Here is a 23,403-nt window from a genome sequence, read left to right on the forward strand (position 1 = left end):
CCCACTGGGTTTGCCCCTGCTCACAGCATGTGTGCTTTCATGGTCTACACTTCTCAAGCTCTAGGTTGCTTTGCCAGGAACTGTTTGAGGTGAGCTCTGGGTTGCGTGCACTTCCCAGGTCTAAACCACTCAGGTTCAGGTTCTCAGGTATTCCACAAAGGTGCAGACTCGGTTGGGCCTGCGTTTTGTGCCCTTTCCAGGTCTGAGCAGCTCAGGTGACCAGGTGCTTGGTGAGCAGAGTCACCCCCAGGTGGGCAGTGCATCTTATCACCTCCCCCATCCCAGCCACTCAGTTTTCTGATTGTACAATGGACACACCTTCTCAGGTGTGCCATGTGTCTCTTCTGGGGAGCTGATCTCTGGCTGCAACCCTCCCAGCAGATGTCAACCATCCAGCATCCCAAGAAGTCTTGGTTAGCAACAAAGCCTGCTTGCGGTTTGGTAGAGGAGGCCTCACTGGGGCTCCAATTGGCCACTTCTGGCTCTGGCTCACCTTGTGTGCCTGTTTCTGGTGGGGGATGGGCCAGTCCACAGCGGGCTAGCTCTGCTCAGTTCTTTGTTCTGTGAGCGGGCCTGGCAGTGTCTTAGGTTAGGGCTTTTAGCGGTATAGCTATCCCACAGCCTAGGTTGCTACCTGAAGTTAGTTCCCTCAGATTGCCCTCAGGGCATTCAGGCCTGGTCCTTACATTAAGCAATGCAGCCTGCGCCTCCCTGTCAAGCCCATGCTTGGTAGCGGTGGAAGCGAGCATCTGGGCTGCTTCCCTGTTAGGAGTTGCGTTAGGCATGTAATCTGTGGGTTTTAATTATTTATTTATTTAGTTAGTTAGTTTTCCTCCTGGTTATGTTGCCCTCTGACATTCCAAGGCTCGCTGCAGACCTGCCAGTGAGAGTGTTTCGTGTTTGGAAACTTCTCTCTTTTTTAAAACTCCCTTCCTGGGATGGATCTCCATTCCTACCTCTTTTGTCTCTCTTTTTATCTTTTCTATTTTGTCCTACCTCCTTTTGAAGACAATGGGCTGCCTTTCTGGGTGTCTGATGTCCTCTGCCAGCATTCAGAAGTTGTTTTGTGGAATTTGCTCAGCGTTCAAATGTTCTTTCAGTGAATTTTTGGGGGAGAAAGTGGTCTCCCCATCCTATTCCTCCACCATTTAGAACCACACTCCCAGGGAACCTGATTCCTCCAGCTCCATTTTTCTTTCTCAGTTATTGCTTTGGCTATCCAGGGTCTTTGTGTCTCAATAAAAATTTCAAGATTTTTTCATTCTAATGTATGAAAGCTGCCATTGGTAATTTGCTAGGGATTGCACTGAATCTGTAGATTGCATTGGGCAGCATAGGTATTTTGACAGTATTGAATTTTCCATCCCAAAAACTTGGCATAGTTTTCCATCTCTTTGTGTTGGTTTCAATCTCTTTTATCAGCATCTTACAGTTTTCAGAGTATTTAATGCGATGGTAAGTGGGATTGTTTCTTTAATTTGTCTTTCTGATTTTTCATTGTTAGTGTATAGAAATGCAAAAGATTTTTGTGTATTAATTTTGTATTCTGCCATCTCACCAAGTTCTTTGATGAGCTCAAATAGTTTTCTGACAGCATCTATAAGATTTTCTATCTATAGTATCATCTCGTCTGCAAACACTGGCAATTTTACTTCTTACTTCCAATTTGGATTCCTTATATTTCTTTTTCTTCTCTGATTGCTGTAGCTAGGACTTCCAAAACTACATTGATTAAAAATGACAAGAGTGGACATTCTTGTCTTGTTCTTGATCTTAGAGGAAATCCAGCTTTCCACCATTGAGCATGATGTGAATTGTAGGTTTGTCATCTATGACTTTTATTATGTTGACATGTATTCCTTCCACGCTCACTTTCTGAATTTTGAACGTGTGCCAAATTTTGTCAAAATTTTTTCTGTATCTATTGGGATAATCATATTGTTTCTGCTCTTCAATTTTTTGATGTGGTATAGTACACATTGTGGATGCTGAAAAACTCTTTCATCCCTGGAATAAATTTCACTTCATCAAGGTATATAATACTTTTAATGTATTGTTGGATTTCAATTGCTAGCATTTTATTGAGGATTTTTGTGTCTATGTTCATCAGTGATATTGGCTGGTAATTTTTTTTTTTCCTGATACCTTTGTCTGGTTTTAGTATCCGAGTGATGGTGGCCTCAATAATGAGTTAAGGAGTATTACTCCTCTACAATTTTTGTGTAATGGTTTCAGAAGTTTCAGTTCAGTTCAGTCACTCAGTCATGTCTGACTCTTTGTGACCCGATGAACCGCAGCATGCCAGGCCTCCCTGTCCATCACCAACTCCTGGAGTTTACCCAAACTCATGTCCATTGAGTCGCTGATGCCATCCAACATTCTCATCCTCTTTCCCAGCATCAAGGTCTTTTCAAATGAGTCAGCTCTTTGCATCAGATGACCAAAGTACTGGAGTTTCAGCTTCAACATCAGTCCTTCCAATGAACACTCAGGACTGATCTCCTTTAGGATGGACTGGTTGGATCTCCTTGCAGTCCAAGGGACTCTCAAGAGTCTTCTCCAACACCACAGTTCAAAAGCATCAATTCTTCGACACTCAGCTTTCTTCACAGTCCAACTCTCACATCCATACATGACCACTGGAAAAACCATAGCCTTGACTAGACGGACCTTTGTTGGCAAAGTAATATCTCTGCTTTTCAATATGTTATCTAGGTTGGTCATAACTTTCCTTCCAATGAGTAAGCATCTTTTAATTTTCATGGCTGCAGTCACCATCTGCAGTGATTTTGGAGCCCCCCAAAATAAAGTCTGACACTGTTTCCACTGTTTCTCCATCTATTTCCCATGAAGTGATGGGACTGGATGCCATGATTTTCGTTTTCTGAATGTTGAGCTTTAAGCCAACTTTTTCACTCTCCTCTTTCACTTTCATCAAGAGGCTCTTTAGTTCTTCTTTACTTTCTGCCATAAGGGTGGTGTCATCTGCATATCTGAGGTTATTGATATTTCTCCCAGCAATCTTGATTTCAACCTGTGCTTCCTCTAGCCCAGGGTTTTTCATGATGTACTCTGCATATAAGTTAAATAAGCAGGGTGACAATATGCAGCCTTGATGTACTTATTTTCCTATTTGGAACCAGTCTGTTGTTCCATGTCTAGTTCTAACTGTTGCTTCCTGACCTGCATACAAATTTCTCAAGAGGCAGGTCAGGTGGTCCGGTATTCCCATCTCTTTCAGAATTTTCCACAGTTTATGGTGATCCACACAGTCAAAGGCTTTGGCATAGTCAATAAAGCAGAAATAGATGTTTTTCTGGAACTCTCTTGCTTTTTCGATGATCCAGCAGATGTTGGCAGTTTGATCTCTGGTTCCTCTGCCTTTTCTAAAACCAGCTTGAACATCTGGAATTTCACGGTTCACGTATTGCTGAAGCCTGGCTTGGTGAATTTTAAGCATTACTTTTATTTGCCTGTAAAACTTTAATTTATCCTTCAAATTTGAATGACAGCTTTGCTGAGTACAGTATTCTAGGTTGTAGTTTGTTTCCCTTTATCACTTTAAACATATTTTGCCACTTCCTTCTTGCCTTCACAGTTTTTGCTAAGAAAATCAGCTAATAACTTTATCAGAGTTCCCTTGTATGTTATTTGTTGTTATTCTCTTGTTGGTTTTTCCATTTTTTTCTTTGTCTCTAATTTCTTTCAGTTTGGTTACCATGTGTCTTGTCATGTTCCTTCCTGTTTTTATCCTGCCTGGGATTCACTGTACTTCCTGGAGTTGGGTGGCTATTTCTTTTACCATGTTTGTGAAGTTTTCAGTTATTATCTCTTCAAATATTTTCTCATGTCCTTTCTCTGTGAGACCCCTATATAGTGAATGTTGGTGTGTCTCCCAGAGATCTGTTAGGCTGTTTACATTTATTTTCATCCTGTTTTTCCTTATTCTATTCCAAAGCAGTGACTTTCACCATTCCATCTTCCAGGTCATTTATCCATTCTTCTGCCTCAGTTATTCTGCTATTGATCCTTTGTAGTTTGTTTTTCATTTCAGTTATTGTATTGTTCATCTCTGTTAATTTGTTCTTTAGTTCTTTTAGATATTTGTTAAACATTCCACATGTCTTCTTAATCCTTGCCTCCATTCTTTTTCTGAGATCCTGGATAATCTTCACTATCATTATCCTGATCTATTTCACATATTATAATATACACGTTTCAATGCTATTCTTTCAAATCACCCCACCTTCACCTTCTCCCACAGAGTCCAAAAGTCTGTTCTTTACATCTGTGTCTCTTTTGCTGCCTCGCATATAGGGTCATTGTTAACATCTTTCTAAATTCCATATATATGCATTAATATACTGTATTGGTGTTTTTCTGACTTACTTAACTCTGTATAATAGGCTCCACTTTCATTCACCTCATTAGAACTGATTCAATTGCATTCTTTTTAATAGCTGAGTAATATTCCATTGTGTATATGCACCATAGCTTTCTTATCCATTCATCTGCTGATGGACAACTAGGTTGCTTCCATGTCCTGGCTATTGTAAACAGTGCTGCATTGAACATTTGGGTACATGTGTCTCTTTTGATTCTGGTTTCCTCATTGTGTATGCCCAGCAGTGGGATTTCTGGGTCATATGGCAGTTCTATTTCCAGTTTTTTTAAGGAATCCCCACACTGTTCTCCATAGTGGCTGTACTAGTTTGCATTCCCAAATGGCTGTACTAGTTTGCATTCCCAAAACCAAAAGGGTTCTGTTTTCTGCACATCCTCTCCAGCACTTATTGCTTGTAGACTTTTGGATCACTGCTATTCTGACTTGTGTGAAATGGTACCTCATTGTGGTTTTGATTTGCATTTCTCTGATAATGAGTGATACTGAGCATCTTTTCATGTGTTTGTTAGCCATCTCTATGTCTTCTTTGGAGAAATGTCTGTTTAGTTCTTTGGCCCATTTTTTGATTGGGACGTTTGTTTTTCTGGAATTTAGCTGCAGGAGTTGCTTGTATATTTGTGAGATTAATTCTCTGTCAGTTGCTTCGTTTGATATTATTTTCTCCCATTCTGAAGGCTGTCTTTTCACCTTTCTTATAGCTTCCTTTGTTGTGCAAAAGCTTTTAAGTTTAATTAGGTCCCATTTGTTTATTTTTGCTTTTATTTCCAATATTCTGGGAGGTGGGTCATAGAGGATCCTGCTGTGATTTATGTCGGAGAGTGTTTTGCCTGTGTTTTCCTCCAGGATTTTACAGTTTCTGGTCTTATGTTTAGATCTTTAATCCATTTTGAGTTTATTTTTGTGTATGGTGTTAGAAAGTGTTCTAGGTTCATTCTTTTACAAGTGGTTGACCAGTTTTCCCAGCACCACTTGTTAAAGAGATTGTCTTTTCTCCATTGTATATTCTTGCCTCCTTTGTCAAAAATAAGGTGTCCATAGGTGCGTGGATTTATCTCTGGGCTTTCTATTTTGTTCCATCAATCTGTATTTCTGTTTCTGTGCCAGTTCCATACTGTCTTGATGATTGTGGCTTTGTAATGGAGCCTGAAGTCAGGCAGGTTGATTAATACAGTTCCATTTTTCTTTCTGAAGATTGCTTTGGCTATTGGAGGTTTTTTTTTTTTTTTTTTTTTTTTTGTATTTCCATACAAATTGTGAAATTATTCTAGTTCTGTGAAAAATACCATTGGTCGCTTGATAGGGATTGCATTGAATCTATAGATTGCTTTGGGTAGCATACTCATTTTGACTATATCGATTCTTCCAATCCATGAACATGGTATATTTCTCCATTTTTGTCTCTTCTTTGATTTCTTTCATCAGTGTTTTATAGTTTTCTATATATAGGTATTTTGTTTCTGTAGGTAGATATATTCTTAAGTATTTAATTATTTTTGTTGCAGTGGTGAATGAAATTGTTTCCTTAATTTCTCTTTCTGTTTTCTCATTGTTAGTGTATGGGAATGCAAGGGATTTCTGTCTGTTAATTTTATACCCTGCAACTTTACTATATTCATTGATTAGCTCTAGTAATTTTCTGGTGGATTTTTAAGGGTTTTCTGTGTAGAGGATCATGTCATCTGCAAACAGTGAGAATTTTACTTCTTCTTTTCTGATCTGGATTCTTTTTATTTCTTTTTCTGCTCTGATCACTGTGGCCAAAACTTCCAAAACTATGTTGAATTGTAGTGGTGAGAGTGGACACCCTTGTCTTGTTCCTGACTTTAGGGGAAATGCTTCCAATGTTTCACCTTTGAGCATAATGTTTGCTGTGTGTTTGTCATATATAGCTTTTATTATGTTGAGATATGTTCCTCTTATACCTGCTTTCTGGAGGGTTTTTATCATAAATGGATGTTAAATTTTGTCAAAGGCTTTCTCTGCATCTATTGAGATAATCATATGGTTTTTATGTTTCAATTTGTTAATGTGGTGTATTACATTGATTGATTTGTGGATATTGAAGAATCCTTGCATCCTTGGGATAAAGCCCACTTGGTCATGATGTATGATCTTTTTAATATGTTGTTGGATTCTGTTTGCTAGAATCCTGTAAAGGATTTTTTATCTATATTCATCAGTGATATTGGCCTGTAGTTTTCTTTTTGTGGCATCATTGTCTGGTTTTGGTGTTAGGTTGATTGTGGCCTCATAGAATGAGTTTGTAAGTTTACCCTCCTCTGCAGTTTTCTGGAAGAGTTTAAGTAGGATAGGTGTTATCTCTTCTCTAAATTTTTGGTGGATTTCTGCTGTGAAGCCATCTGGTCCTGGGCTTTTGTTTGTTGGAAGATTTCTGATTATAGTTTCAGTTTCTGTGCTTGTGATGAGTCTGTTAAGATTTTCTATTTCTTCCTGGTTCACTTTTGGAAAGTTATAGTTTTCTAAGAATTCGTCCATTTCTTCCAGGTTGTCCATTTTATTGGCATATAGTTGCTGATAGTATTTTCTTTGATCTTTTATATTTCTGTGTGTCTGTTGTGATTTCTCCATTTTCATTTCTAATTTTGTTGATTTGATTCTTCTCCCTTTTTTTCTTGATGGGTTTGGCTAATGGTTTGACTATTTTATTTGTCCTATCAAAGAATGAGCTTTTAGCTTTGTTGATTTTGGAAATGGTGTCCTTTGTTTCTTTTGCATTTATTCCTGCCCTAATTTTTAATATTTCTTTCCTTCTACTAACCCTGGGGTGCTTCATTTCTTCTTTTTTCTAGTTGCTTTAGGTGTAGAGTTAGATTATTTACTTGATTTATCTTATGTTTCTTAAGGTAAGCTTGTGTTGCTCTGAACCTTCCCCTTAGCACCGCTTTCCCTGAATTCCATAGGTTTTGGGTTGTTGTGTTTTCATTTTCATTCGTTTCTATGCATATTTTGATTTCTTTTTTTTTTAATTTCTTTTGTGATTTGTTGATTATTCAGAAGTGTGTTGTTTAGCCCCCGTGTGTTTGTATTTTTAATAGTTTTTTTTTTTTTTTTCCTGTAGTTGACATCTAATTTCACCCCATTGCGATAAGAAAAAATACTTGAGGTGATTTCAACAGTTTTGAATTTACCAAGTTTAGATTTATGGCCCAGGATGTGATCTATCCTGGAGAAGATTCTGTGAGCACTTGAGAAAAAAGTGAAATTCATTGTTTATGGTGAAATGTCCTATAGATAACAATTAGGTCTAAGTTTTCCATTGTATCATTTAATATTTGTGTTTCCTTGCTAATTTTCTGTTTAGTTGATCTATCCATAGGTGTGAGTGGTGTATAAAATTCTCCCAATATTATTGTGTTACTGTTAATTTCCCCTTTCATAGTCGTTAGCATTTGCCTTACATATTGTGGTGCGCCTATCTTGGGTGCATATATATTTATAATTGTTATATCTTCTTCTTGAATTGATCCTGTGTTCATTATGTAGTGTCTTTGTCTCTTTCCACAGACTTTGTTTTAAAGTCTATTTTATCTGATATGAGTATTGCTACTCCTGCTTTCTTTTGGTCTCCATTTGTGTGAAATATCTTTTTCCAGCCCTTCACTTTCAGTCTGTATGTGTGCCTTGTTTTGAGGTGGGTCTGTTGTAGGCAGCATATTTAGGGGTCTTATTTTTGTATCTATTCAGCCAGTCTTTGTCTTCTGGTTGGGTCATTCAACCCATTTACATTTAAGGTAATTATTGACAAGTGTGATCCCATTGCCCTTTACTTTGTTGTTTGGGTTCGAGTTTATACACCCTGTCTATGTTTCCTGTCTAGAGAAGATCCTTTAGCATTTGTTGAAGAACTGGTTTGGTGGTGCTGAATTCTCTCAGCTTGCTTGTCTGTAAAGCTTTTGGTATCTCCTTCATATTTGAATGAGATCCTTGCTGGGTACAGTAATCTGGGCTGTAGGATTTTCTCTTTCATTGATTTAACTATGCCATGGCTTTCCCTTCTGGCCTGAAGAGTTTCTATTGAAAGATCAGCTATTATCCTTATGGGAATCCCCTTGTGTGTTATTTGTCACTTTTCCCTTGTTGCTTTTAATATTTGTTCTTTGTGTTTGATCTTTGTTAATATGATTAATATGTTTCTTGGGTTGTTTCACCTTCGGACTCTCTGGGTTTCTTGGACATTTGGGGAAGTTTTTAACTATTTTTAACTATTATCTTCTTAGGTATTTTCTCATGGCCTTTTTTTTTTTTTTTTTTTGTCTTCTTCTTCTGGGACTCCTGTGATTCAAATGTTGGGGCATTTAATGTTGTCCCATGGGTCTCTGAGGTTTTCCTCATTTCTTTTCATTCTTTTTTCTTTTTCCTCTCTGCTTCATTTATTTATACCATTCTAAGTTCCACCTCACTTATTCTCTCTTCTACCTCAGTTATTCTACTGCTGGTTCCCTCCAGCATGCTTTTGATCTCAGTTATTGTATTATTCATTATTGATTGACTCTATTATTTCTTCTAGGTCCTTGTTAAGCTTTTCTTGCATCTTCTCAATCCTTGTCTCCAGACTGTTTACCTGTAACTCCATTTTGTTTTGAAGATTTTGGATCATTTTCACTATCATTATTCTGAATTCTTTTTCAAGTAGACTCCCTATCTCCTCCTCTTTTGTTTGGTTTGGTGGGCTTTTATCATGATCCTTTACCTGCTGAATATTTCTCTGCCTTTTCATCTTGTTTAGGTTGCTGTGTTTGGGATGGCCTTTCGGTATGCTGAAAGTTTGTGATTCCTCATTATTGTGGAGGTTCCCCCTCTATGGGTGGGGTTGGACGAGTGACTTGTCAAGGTTTCCTGATTAGGGAAGCTGGTGTCGGTGTTCTGGTGGATGGAGCTGGATCTTTTCTCTCTGGAGTGCAATGAAGTGTCCAGTAGTGAATTTTGAGGTGTCTATGGGTTTGGTGTGACTTTTGGCCGCCTGTATTTTTGTGCTCAGGGTTATGTTCCTGCGTTGTTGGAGAATTTTCGTGGTGTGTCTTGCTCTTAAACTTGTCGGCTCTTGGGTGGTGCTTGGTTTCAGTGTAGGTATAGAGGCTTTTGGATGAGCTCTTGTTGATTAATGTTCCCTGGAGTCAGGAGTTTTCTGGTGTTCTCAAGTTTTGGTTTTAAGCCTCCTGCCTCTGGTTTTCAGTCTTATTCTTACTGTAGCCTCAAGACTTCTCCATCCATACAGCACAGATGATAAAACATGCAGGTTAATGGTGAACAGATTCACCACAGTCAGGGACACCCAGAGAGGTTCAAAGATTTACACGGAGAAGAGGGAGGAGGGAGATAGAGGTGACCAGGAGGAGAAGAGGGGGAATAAAAAAAAAGAGGAAAGAGCAATCTACCCAGTAATCAATTCCCTATTTGCTCTCCACTGTCTGGGACACTCATAGAGGTTCACGGAGTTCCATAGAGAAGAGAACAGGGAGGAAGGAGATAGAGGTGACCAGGGGGAGAGGAGGGGGATTCAAAGGAAAGAGAGCAATCTAGCCTGTGATCAGTTCCCTAAGTGTTCTCCACAGCCCAGAACACTCGAAGAGTTTCACAGAGTTAAGTAGAGAAGAGAAGGGGGAGGGAGGAGATAGAGGTGACCTGGGGGAGAAAAAGGAGAGTCAAAAGGGGAGAGAGCAATCAAGCCATCAATCACACTCCTAAGTAAAAATGGGTACTGAAGATTGGATTCTTAAAGGTACAAAACTGATAACAATTACCAAAAAGCAGAGATTAAAAATCTAGAGTAGAGGTTAGACTCTCAAAAATACAATATTTTTTTAAAAAATTGCAAAATTTATGAAAAAATATATATATATGAAATTTGCTTTAAAAATAGGGTCTTTTTTGCAAGGTAATAGTAGGTTTTAAAAGTGAAAATTAAAGCAGTAATAAAAAACTTAAAATTTAAAAAAATTAAAATTGATAATAGTAAAATACATCTCAGAATTTCTCTGGAGTTGTTGAGGGCAGTGTGGGGTCAGTTCATTTTCAGATATTTCCTTATTCCAGCTTATACTTCTTCTCAAGGTCTATAGGTCCCTTCCAATTTAGCCAATGCTAACTACAGGATTTTAATCTGTTGCACCTGTCACTTCCAAAGCGGTTCCCTCTTCTTTTATTTTGGCTTCCTCTGTTTGCAAGTCTCTTCAGTATCTAACTTCTGCCCTGACACTAGGGGGCAAAGGTGGTCATTCATTTAGGCTCACTTGTTCAATTCTACTGCAGGGATGGAGGAACACTGCAAATAAATATCACTGGCATGCCTGGGGAGTGCTCACAGTGTCTGGGCCACACTGGGTTTGCCCCCGTTCATGGCATGTGTGCTTTCCCAGTTAACAGTGCTCAGGCTCCAGGTTGCTCTGCAGGGGCACTGTCTAAAGCAGGCCCTGGGTTGCATGCACTTCCCAGGTCTAAGCCACTCAGATTCAGGTTCTTGGTACTCCACAAAAGCACAGACTCGGTTGGGCTGGCGTTTTGTGTCCTTCCCAGGTCTGAGCAGCTCAGGCGACCAGTTGTTTGGTGAGCACACACTCCTCAGGTGGGGCAGTGCATCTTATCACCTCATCTGTCCCAGCTGCTCGGTTTCCTGGGTGCACAGCAGGAGCACTGTCTCAGGTGTTCAGTGTGTCTCCTCCTGGGAGCTGATCTCCGGCTGCAGCTCTCCTGGTGGATGTCAACCGTCCAGGATCCCAGGAAGTCTTTGTTAGCAACTGGGAGCTTGCTCACAGTTTGGTAGAGGATGCCATCTCTGCGTCCATGTTTGCCCCTTGCCTTCCGGTTCTGGCTGTCTCCTACCTGCCTCTGGTGGGGGATGGGCCAGTCCATAGCCGGCTAGCTCTCCTCTGGTATTCACTCAGTCCTTTGTTCTATGGCAGCCTGGCGGTGCCTTAGGTTAGAGCTTTTCACGGGAAAGTTCTTTTTCTCTCTCTCTCTTTTCCCTCCCTTTGGCTATCCCATGGTTTGAGTTGCTATCTCACATTAGCTCCCTCAGATTGCCCTCAGGGCATTCAGGCCCAGTCCTTACCCTAAGCAATGCAAGCCACACCTCCCTGTTCAGCCCCCGCTTGCTGTTGGAGGACGTGAGAATATGGGCTACTTCTCCACTGGGAGTTGAAGTTAGGCATGTAATCTGTGGGTTTCATTTATTTATTTTTCCTCCCAGTTATGTTGCACTCTGAGATTCCAAAACTCCCTGCAGACCCGCCTGTGAGAGGGTTTCCTGGTGTTTGGAAACTTCTCTTTTACAACTCCTTCCCTGGGTTGGGTCTCCATCCCTAACTCTTTTGTCTCTCTTTTTATCTTTTATATTTTGTCCTACCTCCTTTTGAAGACAATGGGCTGCCTTTCTGGGTGCCTGGTGTCCTCCACTAGTGTTCAGAGGTTGTTTTGTGGTATTTGCTCAGCGTTCAAATGATCTTTCAATGAATTTGTGGGGAAGAAAGTGGTTTCCCCATCCTAGTCCTCTGCCATCTTAGGACCACTCCCCACTCTAGTATTCATGCCTGGAAAATCCTATGGACAAGGAGCCTGGCAGGCTACAGTCCATAGAGTCACAAAGAGTCAGACACGACTGGAGCAACTTACCCTGCATGCATGCACATTCAACGTTTTCTAGTGTTTTCATAAGAAGGGTAAGTGTCCTTCTATTCTGCCATCTTGTGAGACATTCTCTCAACTCCTTTTTTTCCCCCACTACCTCTATATGAACTTTTTCTCGTGAAAAGGAAAAATGTAGAAGTTAATTATGTTCTTAGTGCCTATCATATAGGCATTTGTATAGTGTAGTGTTGTGTTAGTGGCTCAGTTGTGTCCAACTCTTTGTAGCTCCATTGACTGTAGCCTGCCCGGATCTTCTGTCAATGGAATTCTCCAGACAAGAATACTGGAGTGGGTTGCCATTGCCTTCTCCAGGGGATCTTCCCAATCTGGGGATCGAGCCCAGGTCTCCTGCATTTTAGGCAGATTCTTTACCATCTGAGCCACCAGGGAAGTCAGGCATTTGTATAATCTAGCTCAAAAATGACAGGTTACATGAAATCCAAAGGTTAGTTCTCTTTACACTACAGTCTGTTTCTTCCCCAAAACACTCAAGTTCCCTCAGTTTCCAGTTCTGCCCAAACTTCCTCAATCCTCATAACAAAATACTAATGCTTACATATTTAAGAAAGTTACGCCTACACTACCTTCACAATATATTTAAAGTGGAAAAACAACTCCACAGGTAAAACACTTTAGAGACTCATTGTGAGATTAAATTTTCAGCTAGATTTAGTTGGGATATCCAATTGAGAATTTAGTTTATGTATTTTCTAGGAATCAGGCATACCTGGAGGTATAAGAGAAGTGGAGTGGCTACAGATCTATTACATGTAATTCCTGGGGCAAAATTCAAAGTAAAAGAAGAGGGACTCAAAGCACATAAAGACAGTACAGAAGAATGGATGGAGAGGTACAATTCTGAGTATATCTCCAGGGTTCTAATTCTGCATGGTCCCCTGGGAATCCATGGCACAGGTGATATATATGGAGAGTGCAATAAAAGAATAAAAAGGAAAAGGATTATTTCTTTAAGTCCTTTGGAGAGCTGAGCAGTGCTTCTCTGTACCCTCCTTAGGAGTATATCACACTAGTAGATGTTATGGTTACTTACTCTAGTGGGGTTTACTACTAAACCACAGAATGGACAAAATATTGATGAGCTTCAGTTGGTATGGGTGCCTGCTGTAGGCACTGGGTTAACCTTATGTATCACAGATGTGCATATAAACTACTTAGCACAATTTCTGACACAAAATATATGCTCAGAAAATGACTGCTTAACAACATGGTTATTACTAGTAGCAGCAACCATTGCTTTTATGAGCTGAATTGTGTGTGTCCCAAAATTCAACTCAGAATGTGATTTTATTTTCAGAAAGGTTTTTTAAAGGACTAATTAAGTTAAATGATGTCATTAGGTTGGAACTTAATCCAAAATGACCATTATCATTATATCTTATAAGAAGAGTATATTTAGACACAGATGTGTACAGAGGAAAAACATGTGAGGACACAGGAAGATGGCCATTTATAAGCCAAGGAGGGAAACCTAGAACAAATCCTTTGTCCATGGCCCTCAGAAGGAGCCAACCCTGATGACATCTTGATCTCAGACTTCTAGTCTCCAGAACTATGAAAAACAATATTTCTGTTATCTAAGCCACCCAGTCTGTAGCATTTTATCATCAGCATCACTAATACAGCAGACATTAGCAGCAATAGGATACGTTATGCTATCGAACTGGAGGAAACAAAGAAAATGGTGATAGCTGATATGACTAGCTTGTAAGCATTCACTCACTCATACACATTCACTCAATAAATACTGCTTAGTCATTGTATGTGCCAGATATTATTCTAAGTACTAGAAGCACAAAGCTCAACAAAGCATAGTCCCTACCAGTGAGGAGCTGATAGACTTCTGTATGTGTGGTCATTTGGGAGTGAGAAAAAGAGGAGAAGAAAAAGAAGAAGAATGAGATGATAGAAAAGAAATAGGGCTTCATGTATGTAAATCAGTGATTACAATTTCATAATCAACACTGAAAAGCAGGATAAAGTTAGGCATGAGATTTTATGGATGTACAGAGTCAGGTCATCTAATTCAAAATGGTGGGCAGGAGTTAGCTAAGACATAAACTGAGAGGAAGGACATTGCTAATTAAGATACACTACTCCTTCTTCTTCATAAACTCTTGCAATAGTCAAATGAAAAGTGTCATAAAAATTGTTTTATTGTTCTTCTGATGATATAACTTTCATCCTCCAGCTGGAATGGCCTAGGAAATTCAGGGATTTTACAGATGTGCAGCAAAGTTCAGTTTTGTATTCAAACTAAAAATTAAAAGCTACACACACAGGCATGCATATTTCCAAATGCTAACAAATCCCAGTTGCTGCTGCTGCCGCTGCTGCTGCTAAGTCTCTTCAGTCGTGTGCGACTTTGTGCAACCCCATAGATGACAGCCCACCAGGCTCCCCCGTCCCTAGGACTCTCCAGGCAAGAACACTGGAGTGGGTTGCCATTTCCTTCTCCAATGCATGAAAGTGAAAAGTGAAAGTGAAGTCGCTCAGTCATGTCCGACTCTTCACGACCCCATGGACTGCAGCCCACCAAGCTCCTCCATCCATGGGATTTTCCAGGCAAGAGTACTGGAGTGGGATGCCCTTGCCTTCTCCAACAAAGCCCAGTTAATGAAGTGTAATCTTTTTTTTTTTTTTTAATAATGACTATATTGAACATCAAGAAAAAGAGACTAAAAATAAATTTCAACTCATATTGCATTGATATAAAAATTTTTTACAGTGCTTTTACCAACCACTATGTAAGAACTCATTTATCCTTCTCTTGATTTCAGCATCTGACTTGTATCTAGTTCACCAATGCTCTAAATGATCTTTCATAAGTTTAGTAATGAGATTTGAAGTCACATAGAATAATACATATATTAATGTTTTCTAATATCTCATTTCATGCATAATTAGCACTCCTATGAACTATGAAATCAACTAATATCTCTGTATATCAGTTTTCTGTCTATAAGAAGGTTAATTTTTCCTCCTAGAAAAAATGGCAAAATTGATTTCAGCACAAAATAACTCTTCTAGTTTTATATTGTATTTGAATAATGAATAATGTAGGCCTATGAATTGAAAAAGATGATAATAACATCTCTGGACAGTTCGGAAGCTAAAGAAAGCAAATTTTTAAAATAAAAGCATGATTGTAAAAATTAAGGTGAAAATTAACTTAGGCTCACAAAGATAATGATGTTTATTATAACACAATCATATTCAGCCAAAATATTTATTTTAATTCATTTTCTATTACAAATTTAAAAAATCACATTTCTTTCTCTTCCAAGAAGGAATGTAATCATTTAATAATAGGTCTTCTTGAGGGGGAGGAGCCAAGATGGCGGAGGAGTAGGACGGGGAGAACACTTTCTCCCCCACAAATTCATCAAAAGAGCATTTAAACATCGAGTAAATTCCACAAAACAACTTCTGAATGCCGGCAGAGGACATCAGGCACCCAGAAAAGCAACCCAACTCTTCGGAAGGAGGTAGGAAAAAATATTAAAGACAAAAAAAAAAAGAGACAAAAGAGGGAGGGACGGAGCTTCGTCCCGGGAAGGGAATCTTAAAAAGAGAGAAGTTTCCAAACACCAGGAAACCTTCTCACTGCCAAATCTGTGCCGAGCTTTGGAAGCACAGAGGGCAACATAACAGGGAGAAAAAATAAATTAACAATTAAAACTCGCAGATTGAGAGCCCTACGGTAACTCCCCCAGCGGAGAAGCAGCGCAGACGCCTGCACGCGCCATTAGCAAGCGGGGGCTGGGCAGGGAGGCGAAGCGCGGGCTGCATCGCTTAGAGTAAGAATCTGGCCTGAATACCCTGAGCGCTATCTGAGCGAAATAATTTGGGCTAGCAAACCAGACTGTGGGATATCTACCACGCGAAAAGCCAGTCTTAACCTAAGACCGCCAGGCCCGTGCACGGAACAAAGGACTGAACAGAGATAGGCGGCTGCAGACCTTCCCCCTCCGGTGACAGGCAGCCAGAGCCGGAAGGGGGCAATCGCAGCCCCAGAGAGACATTATCTATAAAACTGTAAGCAGGCTTCTTTGCTAACTAAAACTTCTTGGGGGTCTGGACGGTCAAAATCTGCCTGAGAAGGTGCCCCGGTTTTACACCCAGATAACCGAGTGGCGGGGAGGCGTTAAGTCGCAGCATTGGCGCTCGCCAAACACCTCATCACCTGAGCTGCTCGGACCTGGGAAGAGCACAAAACGCAGGCCCAACTGAGCCTGCGCCTCTGAGGACTACCCGAGTGCCTGAACCTGAGCGGCTTGGACCTGGGAGGTGCATGCAACCCAGGGGCGGCCTCGGATTGTTCCCAGCGGAACAACCTAGAGGCCGAGCAGTGTGGGCAGGGTGGCTACATGTGCCGTGAGCGGGGACAGACCCAGGGTGGCTGAGGCACTGCGAGCCCACCCCAGTGTTATTTGTTTGCAGCATTCCTCCCTCCCTCCCCACAGCGCGACTGAACAAGTAAGCCTAAAAAATAAAAAAAAAAAAAGTGTCCTCCACCTTCCCCTTTGTGTCAGGGCGGAAACCAGATACTGAAGAGACTAGCAAACAGAAGAAGATATAACAGAGGGAAATGCCTTGGAAGCTACAGGCAATAGACCAAAACCCTGTGGTTACTACGGACTACATAGGAAGGGGCCTATAGATCTTGAGAAATATAAGTCTGACCAAGGAACGAGCCAAAAATGAACTGAACCCACAACAACACCAAGAAAGTCCTAGATATATTTTTATTATTTTTACGATCATTCTTTCTTTCTTTTTTTTTTAATTAAAAAAATTTTTTTAAGTCCTCTATTGTTCCTTTAATTTTCACTTTTATAACCTATTACTTTGCCAAAAAAAAGACCCTATTTTTTTCTTCTTCAGCAAACTTCATATATATATATTTTATAATTTTTTGACCTTTTTTTTTTTTCTTCTTCTTCTTTTCTTTAACATTGTATTTTTGAAATTCCAAACTCTACTCTAGATTTTTAATTTTCGCTTTTTGGTATTTGTTATCAATTTTGTACCTATAGTTTTTTTTTTATATAATTTCTGTGACTTCTTTTCTTCTTCTTCTCTGTTTCTTTCTCTTCTTCTTCTATATAACATTGTATATCTGAATAATATCAATTTTGTACCTGTATTTTCTTTATAATTTTTGTGACATTTTTTGTTTTTGTTTGTCTGTTTTCTCTCTTTATTTTTCTTCTTCTTCTTCTTCTTTTTTTTTTAACATTGTATTTTTGAAATTCCAAACTCTACTCTAGATTTTTAATTTTTGCTTTTTGGTATTAGTTATCAATTTTGTACCTGTACTTTCTTTACAATTTTCGTGACCTTGTTTGTTTTTGTTTGTTCGTTTTTTCTCTCTTTCTTTTCCTTCTTCTTTTCTTCAACATCGTATTTTTGAAATTCCAAACTCTACTCTAGATTTTTAATTTTTGCTTTTATGTAATTGTTACCAATTTTGTACCTTAAAGAACCCAATCTTCAGGACCCATTTTTCACTAGGGAGCAAGAATACTGGCTTGACTGCTCTCTCTCCCTTTAGACGCTCCTTTTTCTCCACCAGGTCACCTGTGTCTCCTCCCTAACCCCTCTACTCTACCCAACTCTGGGAATTTCTGTGTGTTCCAGACGGTGGAGAACACTTAGGGAACTGATTACTGGCTGGATCTGTCTCCCTCCTTTTCATTCCCCCCTTTTATCCTTCTGGCCACCTCTGTCACCTTCCTCCTCCTTCTCTTCTCTGTATAACTCCGTGAACATCTCTGAGTGGTCCAGTTGTGGAGTGCACATAAGGAAGTGACTACTGGCTAGCCCACTCTCTCCATTATTGATTCACCTCATCTCATTTGGGTCATCTCTAACTCCCTCCTCCCTCTTCTCTTCTCCATGTAACCCTGTGAACCTCTCTGAGTGACCCTCATCGTAGAGAAACTTTTCATCTTTAATGTAGATGTTTTATCAATGGTGCTGTATAGAAGGAGAAGTTTTGAAACTACTGTAAAAATAAGACCGATAACCGGAAGCAGGAGACTTAAGTCCAAACCCTGACTCCAGGGAACTCCTGACTCCAAGGAACATTAATTGACAGGAGCTCATCAAATGCCTCCATACCGACACTGAAACCAAGCACCACACAAGGGCCAATAAGTTCCAGGGCAAGACATACCAAGCAAATTCTCCAGCAACAAAGGAACACAGCCCTGAGCTTCAAGATACAGGCTGCCCAAAGTCACCCCAAAACTATAGACATCTCATAACTCATTACTGGACATTTCATTGCACTCCAGAGAGAAGAAATACAGCTCCAACCACCAGAACACCGACACAAGCTTCCCTAACCAGGAAACCTTGACAAGCCACCTGTAACCCACACACAGTGAGGAAACGCCACAATAAAGAGAACTCCACAAACTGCCAGAATACATAAAGGACACCCCAAACTCAGCAATTTAAACAAGATGAAGAGACAGAGGAATACCCAGCAGATAAAGGAACAGGTTAAATGCCCACCAAACCAAACAAAAGAGGAAGAGATAGGGAATCTACCTGATAAAGAATTCCGAATAATGATAGTGAAATTGATCCAAAATCTTGAAACTAAAATGGAATCACAGATAAATAGCCTGGAGACAAGGATTGAGAAGATGCAAGAAAGGTTTAACAAGGACCTAGAAGAAATAAAAAAGAGTCAATATATAATGAATAATGCAATAAATGAAATTAAAAACACTCAGGAGGCAACAAATAGTAGAATAACAGAGGCAGAAGATAGGATTAGTGAATTAGAAGATAGAATGGTAGAAATAAATGAATCAGAGAGGATAAAAGAAAAACGAATTAAAAGAAATGAGGACAATCTCAGAGACGTCCAGGACAATATTAAATGCTACAACATTCGAATAATAGGGGTTCCAGAAGAAGAAGACAAAAAGAAAGACCATGAGAAAATACTTGAGGAGATAATAGTGGAAAACTTCCCTAAAATGGGGAAGGAAATAATCACCCAAGTCCAAGAAACCCAGAGAGTCCCAAACAGGATAAACCCAAGGAGAAACACCCCAAGACACATATTAATCAAATTAACAAAGACCAAACACAAAGAACAAATATTAAAAGCAGCAAGGGAAAAACAAGAAATAACACACAAGGGAATTCCCATTAGGATAACAGCTGATCTTTCAATAGAAACTCTTCAAGCCAGGAGGGAATGGCAAGACATACTTAAAATGATGAAAGAAAATAAAGTACAGCCCAGACTATTGTACCCAGCAAGGATCTCATTCAAGTATGAAGGAGAAATCAAAAGCTTTTCAGACAAGCAAAAGCTGAGAGAATTCTGTACCACCAAACCAGCTCTCCAACAAATACTAAAGGATATTCTCTAGACAGGAAACACAAAAACAGTGTATAAACTCGAACCCAAAACAATAAAGTAAATGGCAACGGGATCATACTTATCAGTAATTACCTTAAACGTAAATGGGTTGAATGCCCCAACCAAAAGACAAAGACTGGCTGAATGGATACAAAAATAAGACCCCTACATATGTTGTCTACAGGAGACCCACCTCAAAACAGGGGACACATACAGACTGAAAGTGAAGGGCTGGGGAAAGATTTTCCATGCAAATAGGGACCAAAAGAAAACAGGAGTAGCAATACTCATATCAGATAAAATAGACTTTAAAACAAAGGCTGTGAAAAGAGACAAAGAAGGTCACTACATAATGATCAAAGGATCAATCCAAGAAGAAGATATAACAATTATAAATATATATGCACCCAACATGGGAGCACCACAGTACGTAAGACAAATGCTAACAAGTATGAAAGGAGAAATTAACAATAACACAATAATAGTGGGAGACTTTAATACCCCACTTACACCTATGGATAGATCAACTAAACAGAAAATTAACAAGGAAACACAAACTTTAAACGATACAATAGACCATTTAGACCTAATTGATATCTATAGGACATTTCATCCCAAAACAATGAATTTCACCTTTTTCTCAAGCGCACATGGAACCTTCTCCAGGATAGATCACATCCTGGGCCATAAAGCTAGCCTTGGTAAATTCAAAAAAATAGAAATCATCCCAAGCATTTTTTCTGATCACAATGCAATAAGATTAGATCTCAATTACAGGAGAAAAACTATTAAAAAATCCAACATATGGAGGCTGAACAACATGCTGCTGAATAACCAACAAATCACAGAAGAAATCAAAAAAGAAATCAAAAATGAAATCAAAATTTGCATAGAAATGAATGAAAATGAAAACACAACAACCCAAAACCTGTGGGACACGGTAAAAGCAGTCCTAAGGGGAAAGTTCATAGCAATACAGGCACACCTCAAGGAACAAGAAAAAAGTCAAATAAATAACCTAACTCTACACCTAAAGCAACTAGAAAAGGAAGAAATGAAGAACCCCAGGGTTAGTAGAAGGAAAGAAATCTTAAAAATTAGAGCAGAAATAAATGCAAAAGAAGCAAAAGAGACCATAGCAAAAATCAACAAAGCCAAAAGCTGGTTCTTTGAAAGGATAAATAAAATTGACAAACCATTAGCCAGACTCATCAAGAAACAAAGGGAGAAAAATCAAATCAACAAAATTAGAAACGAAAATGGAGAGATCACAACCGACAACACAGAAATACAAAGGATCATAAGAGCCTACTATCAACAATTATATGCCAATAAAATGGACAACGTGGAAGAAATGGACAAATTCTTAGAAAAGTACAACTTTCCAAAACTCGACCAGGAAGAAATAGAAAATCTTAACAGACCCATCACAAGCAAGGAAATTGAAACTGTAATCAAAAATCTTCCAGCAAACAAAAGCCCCGGTCCAGACGGCTTCACAGCTGAATTCTACCAAAAATTTAGAGAAGAGCTGACACCTATCCTGCTCAAACTCTTCCAAAAAATTGCAGAGGAAGGTAAACTTCCAAACTCATTCTATGAGGCCACCATCACCCTAATACCAAAACCTGACAAAGATGCCACAAAAAAAGAAAACTACAGGCCAATATCACTGATGAACATAGATGCAAAAATCCTTAACAAAATTCTAGCAATCAGAATCCAACAACACATTAAAAAGATCATACACCATGATCAAGTGGGCTTTATCCCAGGGATGCAAGGATTCTTCAATATCCGCAAATCAATCAATGTAATAAACCACATTAACAAATTGAAAAATAAAAACCATATGATTATCTCAATAGATGCAGAGAAAGCCTTTGACAAAATTCAACACTCATTTATGATAAAAACTCTCCAGAAAGCAGGAATAGAAGGAACATACCTCAACATAATAAAAGCTATATATGACAAACCCACAGCAAACATTATCCTCAATGGTGAAAAATTGGAAGCATTTCCTCTAAAGTCAGGAACAAGACAAGGGTGCCCACTTACACCATTACTATTCAACATAGTTTTGGAAGTTCTGGCCACAGCAATCAGAGCAGAAAAAGAAATAAAAGGAATCCAAATAGGAAAAGAAGAAGTAAAACTCTCACTATTTGCAGATGACATGATCCTCTACATAGAAAACCCTAAAGATTCAGCCAGAAAATTACTAGAAATAATCAATGACTATAGTAAAGTTGCAGGATATAAAATCAACACACAGAAATCCCTTGCATTCCTATACACTAATAATGAGAAAACAGAAAGAGAAATTAAGGAAACAATTCCATTCACCATTGCAACGGAAAGAATAAAATACTTAGGAATATATCTACCTAAAGAAACTAAAGACCTATATATAGAAAACTATAATACACTGGTGAAAGATATCAAAGAGGACACTAATAGATGGAGAAATATACCATGTTCATGGATTGGAAGAATCAATATAGTGAAAATGAGTATACTACCCAAAGCAATTTATAGATTCAACGCAATCCCTATCAAGCTACCAACAGTATTCTTCACAGAGCTAGAACAAATAATTTCACAATTTGTATGGAAATACAAAAAACCTCGAATAGCCAAAGCGATCTTGAGAAAGAAGAATGGAACTGGAGGAATCAACCTACCTGACTTCAGGCTCTACTACAAAGCCACAGTTATCAAGAGAGTATGGTACTGGCACAAAGACAGAAATATAGATCAATGGAACAAAATAGAAAGCCCAGAGATAAATCCACACACATATGGACACCTTATCTTTGACAAAGGAGGCAAGAATATACAATGGATTAAAGACAATCTCTTTAACAAGTGGTGCTGGGAAATCTGGTCAACCACTTGTAAAAGAATGAAACTAGAACACTTTCTAACACCATACACAAAAATAAACTCAAAATGGATTAAAGATCTAAACATAAGATCAGAAACTATAAAACTCCTAGAGGAGAACATAGGCAAAACACCCTCTGACATACATCACAGCAGGATTCTCTATGACCCACCTCCCAGAATATTGGAAATAAAAGCAAAAATAAACAAATGGGACCTAATTAACCTTAAGAGCTTCTGCACATCAAAGGAAACTATTAGCAAGGTGAAAAGACAGCCTTCAGAATGGGAGAAAATAATTGCAAATGAAGCAACTGACAAACAACTAATCTCAAAAATATACAAGCAACTCCTCCAGCTCAACTCCAGAAAAATAAATGACCCAATCAAAAAATGGGCCAAAGAACTAAATAGACATTTCTCCAAAGAAGACATACAGATGGCTAACAAACACATGAAAAGATGCTCAACATCACTCATTATCAGAGAAATGCAAATCAAAACCACTATGAGGTACCATTTCACACCAGTCAGAATGGCTGCGATCCAAAAGTCTACAAATAATAAATGTTGGAGAGGGTGTGGAGAAAAGGGAACCCTCTTACACTCTTGGTGGGAATGCAAACTAGTACAGCCACTATGGAGAACAGTGTGGAGATTCCTTAAAGAACTGGAAATAGAACTGCCTTATGATCCAGCAATCCCACTGCTGGGCATACACACTGAGGAAACCAGAAGGGAAAGAGACACGTGTACCCCAATGTTCATCGCAGCACTGTTTATAATAGCCAGGACATGGAAGCAACCTAGATGTCCATCAGCAGATGAATGGATAAGCAAGCTGTGGTACATATACACAATGGAGTATTACTCAGCCATTAAAAAGAATACATTTGAATCAGTTCTAATGAGGTGGATGAAACTGGAGCCTATTATACAGAGTGAAGTAAGCCAGAAGGAAAAACATAAATACAGTATACTAACACATATATATGGAATTCAGAAAGATGGTAACAATAACCTGGTGTACGAGATAGCAAAAGAGACACTGATGTAT

Source organism: Bos indicus, chromosome X (assembly GCF_029378745.1).
Source record: "Bos indicus isolate NIAB-ARS_2022 breed Sahiwal x Tharparkar chromosome X, NIAB-ARS_B.indTharparkar_mat_pri_1.0, whole genome shotgun sequence".
Taxonomy (NCBI): Eukaryota; Metazoa; Chordata; class Mammalia; order Artiodactyla; family Bovidae; genus Bos; species Bos indicus.